Consider the following 10,960-nt stretch of genomic DNA (forward strand, 5'->3'; position numbering starts at 1 on the left):
AAACCTATCAAGCAACAACTCCACCGTTTCGCACAGGATAGGAAGGATGCGATCAAGGAAGAATTGACTAAGCTGTTAGCAGCGGGCTTCATCAAAGAAGTCCTTCATCCCGACTGGCTGGCTAACCCAGTCCTGGTTCGGAAGAAGACGGGGCAATGGCGCATGTGTGTCGATTATACCGACCTCAACAAGTCTAGTCCCAAAGACCCTTTTGGGTTACCTCGCATTGACCAGGTAGTTGACTCAACGGCCGGCTGCGAGCTACTCAGTTTTTTTGGATTGCTACTCAGGATATCATCAGATCCGACTAAAAGAATCCTACTGCTTGAAGACTTCATTCATTACGCCCTTCGGGGCCTACTGCTACATCACCATGCCCTTTGGATTAAAGAACGCAGGAGCAACTTATCAACGCATGATCCAGAGATGTTTTTCAACTCAGATCGGCCGCAATGATGAAGCTTATGTGGATGATGTAATCGTGAAGACCAAACAGAAGGATGATTTGATCGCGGATCTAGAAGAGACCTTTGCAAGCATCCGCGCCTTCAGGATGAAACTAAACCCTAAAAAGTGCATCTTCGGAGTACCGTCAGGGAAGCTGCTTGGATTTATGGTGTCCCATAGAGGCATACAAGCCAACCCGGAGAAAATCAACGCCATCCTCAACATGAAACCGCCGAGCTCACAAAAAGATGTCCAAAAGCTGACTGGTTGCATGGCGGCGCTTAGCAGGTTTGTTTCGCGACTCGACGAGCGGGGGATGCCCTTTTTCAAGCTGTTGAAGAAGACAGACAATTTCCAGTGGGGACTCGAAGCACAGAAAGCCTTTGAAGACTTCAAAAAACTTCTCACTACTCCACCAGTCCTAGCTTCACCACATCCGCAAGAGCCGCTGTTGTTATACATGTCGGCAACTTCCCAGGTTGTAAGCACAGTCCTGGTTGTTGAGCGTGAAGAAGAAGGCCATGTTCAAAAAGTCCAACGACCAATCTACTTCGTTAGCGAGGTTTTGGCTAATTCCAAGACAAGATATCCTCGGGTTCAGAAGCTATTATATGGTGTTTTAATTACCGTCCGGAAATTATCTCACTACTTCTAAGGTCACTCGGTCACGGTGGTCACATCGTTTCCACTCGGGGATATACTTCATAATCGCGAAGCAAATGGATGAATCGCAAAGTGGGCCTTAGAATTGATGTCTTTAGATATATCCTTCAAGCCGCGAACTTCGATCAAGTCCCAAGCTTTAGCCGAATTTGTCGCCGAGTGGACTGAGTGCCAAGAAGACATGCCCGAGGAGAAGATGGAGTATTGGACCATGCATTTTGACAGGTCGAAGAGGCTTTCAGGCACTGGAGCCGGGGTTGTTTTAATCTCCCCGACTGGAGAAAAGATTGAGCTACGTATTGTGGATACATTTTTCCGCGTCCCATAACGTGGCAGAATATGAGTCGCTGCTTCACGGATTAAGGATCGCGATCTCCTTGGGCATTCGGCGTCTGATAGTTCGTGGAGATTCTCAGTTGGTTGTTGATCAAGTCATGAAAGAGTGGTCCTGCCTTGATGATAACATGACCGCTTATCGGCAGGAGGTACGTAAGTTGGAAGACAAATTCGATAGACTTGAACTCACTCATGTTCTTCGGCACAATAACGAGGCAGCCGACAGACTGGCTAATTTTGGTTCAAAACGAGAAGTAGCTCCTTCCGACGTGTTCGTTGAACATCTTTACGAACCAACCGTGCCAAGGAAAGAAACAATTGAAGCCACGGATACTCAAGACGTAAGTATGATTGAAGCCGACTAGAGAGAGCCCCTCATAAGATTTCTGATCAAACAAGAACTCCCCCAAGATAAAGATGAAGCCGAGCGGATTTCCAGGCGCAGCAAACTCTATGTTATTCATGAGACCGAGTTGTACAAGAAAAGTCCATCAGGAATCCTGCAACGCTGTGTGTCTTTGGAGGAGGGAAGGCAATTGCTAAAAGATATACATTCAGGCATCTGTGGTAATCACGCTGCTGCACGAACCATCGTTGGCAAGGCTTATCGGCAGGGTTTTTTCTAGCCCACAGCTGTGTCCGACACTGACAAAATTGTGTGAACATGTGAGGGTTGTCAATTTTTCGCCCGACAAACTCATTTACCAGCTCAGGAGTTGCAAACCATCCTGTTGTCTTGGCCGTTTGCGGTTTGGGGGCTTGACATGGTCGGCCCATTCAAAAAGGCAGTCGGTGGTTATACTCACCTCTTTGTGGCTGTTGACAAATTTTCCAAGTGGATTGAAGCTAAACCGGTCATTACAATCATGGCAGACAAGGCTAGAGATTTCTTCATCAACATTGTGCACCGGTTTGGGGTACCTAATCGTATCATCACTGATAATGGCACTTAATTCACCGGCGGAGTATTTAAAGACTTTTGTGAAGACTTCGGCATTAAAATTTGTTATGCCTCCGTAGCGCACCCCATGAGCAATGGACAGGTCGAACGTGCCAATGGTATGGTACTTCAAGGAATAAAAGCGCGAGTTTTCGACCGACTGCATCCTTATGCCGGCAAGTGGGTAGAACAGCTGTCGTCCGTACTTTGGTCCCTGCGCACCACTCCCAGTCGAGCTACGGGCCAGTCGCCGTTTTTCCTAGTCTATGGAGCAGAAGCAATGTTTCCGAGTGAGGTGGAATTTGAATCTCTACGATTTCGCAACTTCAGCGAGGAGCGCTACGGAGAAGACCGAGTAGATGATATCAACCGACTGGAAGAGGCCCGTGAAGCAGCCTTAATTCAGTCGGCTCGGTACTTGCAAGGGGTGCGTCATTATCACAATCGCAATGTTCGCTCACGAGCTTTTTTAGTCGGCGACCTAGTTCTGAGAAAAATTCAAACTACACGGGATCGGCACAAGTTATCTCCCTTGTGGGAAGGACCGTTCATAATTTCTGAAGTCACTCGGCCAGGTTCTTATCGACTCAAGCGTGAGGACGGTACTCATATCGACAACTCTTGGAATATTGAACATCTTCGTCGTTTTTATGCTTAGGCATTACTTTTGTATCTTCAGCTTTGACTGCTAACATCAAGCTTTTCCTTGAGTTATCAGTCGGGGGCTACTATAATAATAATGGAGTGTGACTTTTATCAATTCAATTTGCTTACTTGATTTATCATTGCCTTGTTTGATTTTTTGGCTTAGTCAATGAGGACTGAAAGTTTTTTAACAACTTTTGTGGGTTTTAGGCTCAAAAAGGTTTGACAAAAACTTTTAAGAAATCGGGAGCTAAGTTTGAAATATCAAGCACAACATAAATTCATCAGTATTGTACAAATTGTGCCTCCATCATCATCATCATCATCAGAATCACTGTTACAGTATAATATCAATCAGTATCAGTTTTCTCATCATCGGAATTATTAGATCCAGTCGGCCGGAGGTCGTTGTCCTGGAATCTCTCAACTACATCAATGGCTATCTTGTCGGCGGCTTTCTACGCATCGTTGATGAGGTCAAGGGCGGCTTCTTCGCTCGTCCCGTCTGCAAATCCATCAATGGTGTCAACATCAATCTTCGGTTATAAAGACTTGGTCATTGCCAACGCCAGGCTTGCTCCCATACTTCCGGCCTCTTTGATATTCTTAAAGTATGTATCCGGAGCGATTCTCAGCTTGTCGAAGATTTCGGAAGCATCAAATGTACTCGGACCATTGTTATTGAAGAACATGGCTTGGACGAGTGGGGTAGCAGCGTTGGCGACTTCATCCCTAGCCCCTTCAAGCCTTTTGATTTTATTGACCAAGACATCGAATTGAGCCTGAGACTTGATTTTGCGATCTGCGTAAATAGATTTATATCAACGAGTAGGCATAAAGATAAGAGGTATTAGTCACCAGTACCTTCAACATCTTTCAGAGCCGAATCCCTCTGTTTCGCCAATTTGGCCTTGTCATTCTCCAGAGTTTGGATCCGCTTTTCTAGTTCAGATATCTTGGCGGCTTGCACTGTATTGCTTCTTGATTAATTGATATTACAAGGATGGCAGCATAAGTAAGTTAGACATAGATTGTATTTACCTTTTGACGAACCGCTCAGTTCAAAGTTGGATTCTTGAAGCTCGGCGATCCGATCCCTCAGATCATGCTCAGTTTTCCTGGCAAGCTCCTTAGCCTTGTGCAGCTGGTTTCTGGTGGTCTCAAGGGTTCCAAGATGAGGAACTAAATTCTCAAGAGTCGCGGTCTTCGCCTCGTTCCTGAGATGGATTCTCTGCAATGCGAATTTATCGGCATTTGAGCAAAGTGGGAAACAGGATAGTTGAAGCTATGTATAAGGAGACTTATATTTACGATGCGAGTAGCCTGGCTGAGTGCCTTTTTCAGCAAGCATACTTCCTCATCTTCCTTTTGCTTGTTTATCACGATTCCCTAAGGTTGCATATCATCGTCCCACCATTTGACTAAAATAGGTGGACGAGAATCCTCAGCTGACTGTATCCGGAGGACTTCTTCTTCGTCGCCGACCATTGGGCCTTAGGCATTTATGAATAAAGGTGAAACAATTGAAGAAAGTCTGTCAGATCAAAATGGGTTCGGAGGATGTGTTTACTTGTGATTATTTCCGGTCGGGGACGAGTAGGCCCTTGTAATTTAACAAGAGAGCCGGACCCTAGATCGACGCTGGCATCCTTTTTAGGAGGGCTGTCAGCTTGAGTTTCTACTTCAGGAATATCTTTGTTTGGTTCTGTACCCGACTGGTTTCCAGTCGGGGGCTCCTGATTAGCACCAACCCCAGTTTCGGCCGACTGGTTCCCAGTCGGGGGCTCGTTGCTGGGTTCTACATTGTCGGTCGCCGGTTGATTGTCACTCGGGTGATCTTCTGCAGTCGGGTGATCTTCTTTTGAAGAACCCGTCTCCATGTCAGTCGGTTCAGAGTCTTTTCCAGAAAGATCTATGTCAGATGGCTTCCTACGAGTTTGAGTTATGCTATCAGTACAAATCGGAGCGTCGTTTCGTCTTCCCCGCCGAGACTCTCGCCACTTTCCCCATTTCCCGCTACAGTGCAAAACCACACCGGCGGAAGCTAGGGTTAACAAATCCACTCCAATCCATCCTCCTGAGCTCCACAAAAACCCTCCACGCAACCACCGCACCGAATCCCCATCCATTTCCAGCCATATCTCGGACCAAATCACACCATCCAGTTCGTATTCATGACGGAAGAGAGAGAAAGCTTCGAGAGTCAGTGGGCGCCCTCCGATGTAACAGAGGAGAATTTGAAAGAGATGGTGGCGCACGGCGTTCTTCTGGCGAAGGAGATCATTGGATGGCGTCCAGCATTCGGCGAAGCATTCCCGACCCCCGACACACATGAAGTCGTGGTATTTTCTCATTTCTTCTATGGCGGATTTTCTCTTCCAACCTCGAGATTCTTCCGGGGGATTTTTGATTTCTATGGGATTAGTTTGCATCACTTAAACCCGAACTCCATAGTTCACATCGCCAACTTCATACACGCCTGCGAAGCTTTTTTGGACGTCAGGCCACATTTTGCCTTATTCCGTCGCATCTTCTTCCTCAAGCCCCAACCAAACAAGAGTAAACCATGCGTAGTTGGGGGGGCTGGATTTCAATTGAGGGGAACTCTGAGCCAAAAGTATTTCTCCATGCCCTTCAAAACCTCAAACAAAGGCTGGCATGCAAATTGGTTCTATGTACAAAACCCCGAGCCTGCACTCCCCGAGTACTCCTGTCTCCCTCCAGTTTATCAGGACTCTTGGAACTCACTTCCAATGGGAGAGGAAGCCGCTCAGGCGCTTGCCCTGATGGACCGTATGCTGAAGCTGAAGGAGCAAGGTCTGCAAGGAGAACAGATCACCCGGCATTTTATCAAGAGCCGGCTAGCTCCAATTAAAGAGAGATCCTGTACAGCCTTCAAATTTGATGGCAAACATGACACCAACCGTGAAGATCCTGAATCTCTTGAATTCAAGGTTATGAAGGAAAGAATGTATAAAATCTTCTCGAATGCAATTGTAGTTAGTTATTCGCACTTGCTGCCAGTGGTGCCATACAACGCCTTCAATCCTTCTCCACCGGTATGTATTCAAACATTTCAGCCTTTCTCAAAAGCATGCCTTTATCTGCTGTTAAGCTAATTGAAAACTCGAAATGTTATACCCAGGAATTCGCTTTGATGAAGTCGGATCCTCCAATTGCTCAACGCCGATCACCCCGCTGGCGAACTGGTCAGGCGAGTGGAGGACCAAAAATTCAGTCTGACACTCAAACAAACACCTCGAAATCAACCAGTCAGTCGGACTCCCGCAAGAGGAAATTGGTTCTGAGTGATGATGAAGGCGATAATGCTAGAAAATCTGGCAATAAAGAGGTGACCGGGAAACAACCAAGGCAAACCAATCCGAAGAAGAAAACATCCAGTCGTCCCATGCCGATTTGGTCCGAGATATGGCTGGAAATGGATGGGGATTCGGTGCGGTGGTTGCGTGGAGGGTTTTTGTGGAGCTCAGGAGGATGGATTGGAGTGGATTTGTTAACCCTTGCTTCCGCCGGTGTGCTTGCTTCTGCCGGTGTGGTTTTGCACTGTAGCGGGAAATGGGGAAAGTGGCGAGAGTCTCGGCGGGGAAGACGAAACGACGCTCCGATTTTGGCGTTTATTTCGCTAGGGTATCGGGAGTACTAATGGGCCTAGGCCTAAACAGTACTTCAGCCCAGTTTTGCTATCAGCGTGATTAAGTTGTGATCCATAGGGACTTAGGCATTTGTTTTTGTTTCGTCAACACTTGCTCACAACAGTATAGCCCAATGCTGTTAAAATCCTTTTTGACGCAGTTAGATAATTCTTTGGAATTACTACGATGCAAATAAAAAGGTGCATAACATAAAAGTGTTATACTAATTTTGTAGGCCTTTTTAGGCTGCAAAGATTGTTTGGGTTTTCTTGAGATGACTGGTTTTAATACAGTCATCCACTCGGCATGTTATATGCTTATTTTGATTATGTCATGAGTCATAGCCTAGGCTATTTAGACTCGTCTTTTATCAGATTTTATGCCACATTTGATAGGTCTTTTGAGAGTTTTTACTCGGACTTTTATCATCTGTGCTGATTTATGAACCTTTGGAGTGCTTCTCACTTGGGTTTTTCTTTATATTTCTTTGGCACATTAAAGCAGTCGGCGGGAGGTTTACCAGATGCTGCATATGCTTGGCCTTGAGATATTTATCCTGGAATCCTTTAAAGGGTGTCGAAGGCATATTTTTTGGCCTAGGCCTAATATGTCTGCAGCCCATATTTTCAGGTGTGGCCTATCACGTTCTTTTAGGGACTTAGGCACTTTTTGCTTAGGCCAAAGTGCGCGTGATCAAGTGCCCAATACCTTAAAATCCTTTTATACCGCAGTTACTCAACTTTTTAGGAGTTGGTACAATGCATCTTAAAAGGTGTCAAACAGTAAAGCTTTACATAGCTGCCCTACTGACTTTTTTATATAGTCAAGGTGCTGTTTGGGTTTATAAAGCAGTTGATTGGATATAATATCATTGCTTTTTGCCACGTAAGTGTGCATTTTTATTAACTAATATTATGGCTTTGGCTGATTATATATTGTGGTCATTTTCCAGGCGGTTGGTAAATCGTTTACGAGTTTATTTACTCGGATGTTACACCACATATGCCATATATTTTCAGGTGTGGTGAAATCATGTGTCTTTTAGGGACTTAAGCACATCTGTTAAAGAAGTGTGCTCATGGTGTATGCCCAATACTTTGGAAATTTCTTTATTCACAACATCAAGCTCTTCTTTATAGCTGTTTTGCTATGTGAATTTCCAAAAATGTTGTCAACTTTAGGTTGCACGCATCATATTCTGCAAAGCAGTCGGTATATCACTTGGATCATATTATTTGGGGGATTCACACTGCATATGCTATATATTGATATCAAGTCACTTGGTTGATAACAATTATCAAAAACCACTCGGTTGGTTGGATTATTTATTCCTTGACTATATGCTTAGTTTGTTCAACTAACCATATAGTCGAGGGCTACACCTAATTAGGTGCATCTAGTCGATGCACCTGATTTTTTCTATTTTTCAGCCCTTCACAGTCTTTGATTATATTACTCGGGAGATCAAAACAGATGAAGCTAAAGCACTCGGATTGTCTTTTCGGATTATGAGAGAAGATTATTCCGTCGACTGTAAAGGTCTCAGGGGCTACTGTGGAGATTATGGATACCCCATTCCTACACGGCATGTATATCCGACTGGGTATGGGGTGTCATGTATAGATAGAATATCTTTAAAAGGACTCGGGTTAATTACCAAACTTGTATGTCAAGGAAATACCCGGGATCCTAGTCGGTTACGATTGTATTTTATCTGTAATTACCTATTCCGTTAGGGATATGGTTTGTACTTTGTAATACGGACCCCTTCCCCTATATAAGGAGGGGTCCGGGTGCCTCTAGGGGCACGATTTTCTCCCAGATCATACGATCAATAATACACTCGGCGGATCAATCCCCGGACAGGAGTAGGGTATTACTTCTTGATTAAGAAGGCCTGAACCTGTATAAAATCCCTTGTCTCTGAACCCATCCACTTTTCTAGCTTGATAGCCACCCCCTTTTAGTATTGCCAAAATCTTGTTTCGACAAAAAGGTAAAGCTTGTTATAGCGGCTTGCGTTCTCGGGATTAGTGCTTACATCTTCATGACACTCTAATCCTGTTTATATAAATCGTCGAGTTATCATATATGCTATGTAATCTAGGTCGATCTTGCTACCTAACCTCAGCGGCTAGCCTCTATCATCGAAAACAGTCGACATGGTTAGATACTGACTTCGAATTAGATTACATAGTGCATCTACCATCTTCAAAAGGTTGCCATCGACTTGTTTAAATTTTATGCTTCTTTCTATGTTTAATGTTGTATCAGTTAAGTTTGATCCATTAAAGCATTACCTGGAATCGTAATATCTAGCTTGTTTCATGACTGCTACTAGAGATACTATTGGGGTTTCAGCCGATCTTGCCTGATTTAGTTGTCTCGTTACTTATATGCTTACTCGACATACTGAATCTACCCTTTATATTAAGATCTCTTTTGAATGAAATATATTAAATTTGTTGGTTTATTCTAATGAGTAACGAGTGGTATCGGAGTATTAGTCGATACGCATTAGATTTACCCTATCAGCTATGCTATGAATATGTATAATCTTTACTCCAAAGCACTTTTAAGCGCAAGTAATTTATACTGTCTCGGCACACTGCCCGATCTATCCCAATCGCTTAGCTTAAATATATTCTTGAAATATAGATTATATATCATTGATATCTACAGCCGATCGAGTGGATCTAACTCTTTTCTCGTTACTTACTTCATTGCCGATCTGACCTGCGTTACATCGGCTTGGTGCTAAATGATATGTCATCGGCAGTCCAGCCGATCGGCTATCGTTTATGGATTTAACTTTGGATTCTTTGTTTCTTGTTGGTTGCAGGATCAAACTAACTAGCACGCCCTGAACCTGAAGGCAAATCTTTGGACCTGCACTAGAGTAAAGCAAACCTCGCCAGTGTGTGTTTTTCACATCAACACCTTCCAATCCTTGTACACATGTATGATTAGCAGGAGGTTCATTTTATCGCATGTCGGGTGCATTTTTATCCGTAAATGGCCTGCATACGTATATTTACCAAAACTAGTGGAAGGGGCAGTGATGTCGACGCATAATGGGCGTAGCTGCCAACATGAATTTGCCGCGTTGAACGACGGACTTGACGCATGCATTGCGAACGGCACGGGTGCAGCCGCAACTACAAGCCATAGCTCCTTTCCTTTCTTCTTCTTCTTCTTCTTCTTCCTTCTTTCTTCTTTCTTCCTTCTTTCTTTTCTTCTCTCTCCCTCCATGGCTGATGCCAAAAAGTGGCTCGGTCGGCCAATGACAGCGTGACGACCGATGGCTCGATGCACGAAGGTGCACTCGACCATGATGGGATGAGCTCGCACGGGCTTGTGTCTCGCGAACGACGAGGCCACAAGACGAGCGTGGAGGCCGACTGCTAGTGCGTGATGGCTTGCTCTTTTGCCTGTCCCTGTCTGGAACGATACGACACATCTTGTGTGGAGATACCCCAATCGGCTTGCGCCGGCGACTCCAAGTCGACAGTTGCGGTGTTCACCAGGAACGGCAAAAACAAAACGGGATGGAGAGAGTATTTCATTTTCGTAATTAGATCAGCGAATGCAAAACGGATCTACGAGTTGTCATCCTTCTATGTGAATTAGAAAAATGTGACGGTGATGTCATAGATCTAATTTTACAAAATTTCAGTGGCACCCAGCCAATATCACGAATAGTAGTGGTATTTTTCTAATATAGAAAATTTACGATGATATGGATCCAATCTATACTTTTTATAAAGTTAAAGTTATAGTCCACTAAGTTCAACATGCTACCACGCCACATCATTACCCACTACCAAAAATTACATATTCAACCTCATGCAAATATACAACATCATTTACAATTTATTTAATTCTACAAATCAACATGCAATCATATCCAGTTATCACCTCTCACAAATCTATCTATCATTTTTATAGTATTAAACATATAGTTATCAATATGTTTCACATTAAAACGCAGGTATCATCTGTTTGTTTTATGATAAGTACTGATAAACTCTGATGTTTTATTATTTTTTTTCTTTTACTTTTAGCTTAATTGTCGAAAAAAATATTGAGAAATACTTAGTAATTTTCGTGGCAAAACGTGAGAAATCATACAGTTAACCCATCCAAACAGTCCGTAAAGCCCGTAAGAAAAATGGCATATGAGAATACACATTCGGGGAGGATATGGCACAGGGTTTTAAAAGAAAAACCATCAAATTAACTCAACTCGCCCCAAATTTTCGAGGGGAGATTTTTT

Source organism: Oryza sativa, chromosome 7, assembly GCF_034140825.1.
Source record: "Oryza sativa Japonica Group chromosome 7, ASM3414082v1".
Taxonomy (NCBI): Eukaryota; Viridiplantae; Streptophyta; class Magnoliopsida; order Poales; family Poaceae; genus Oryza; species Oryza sativa.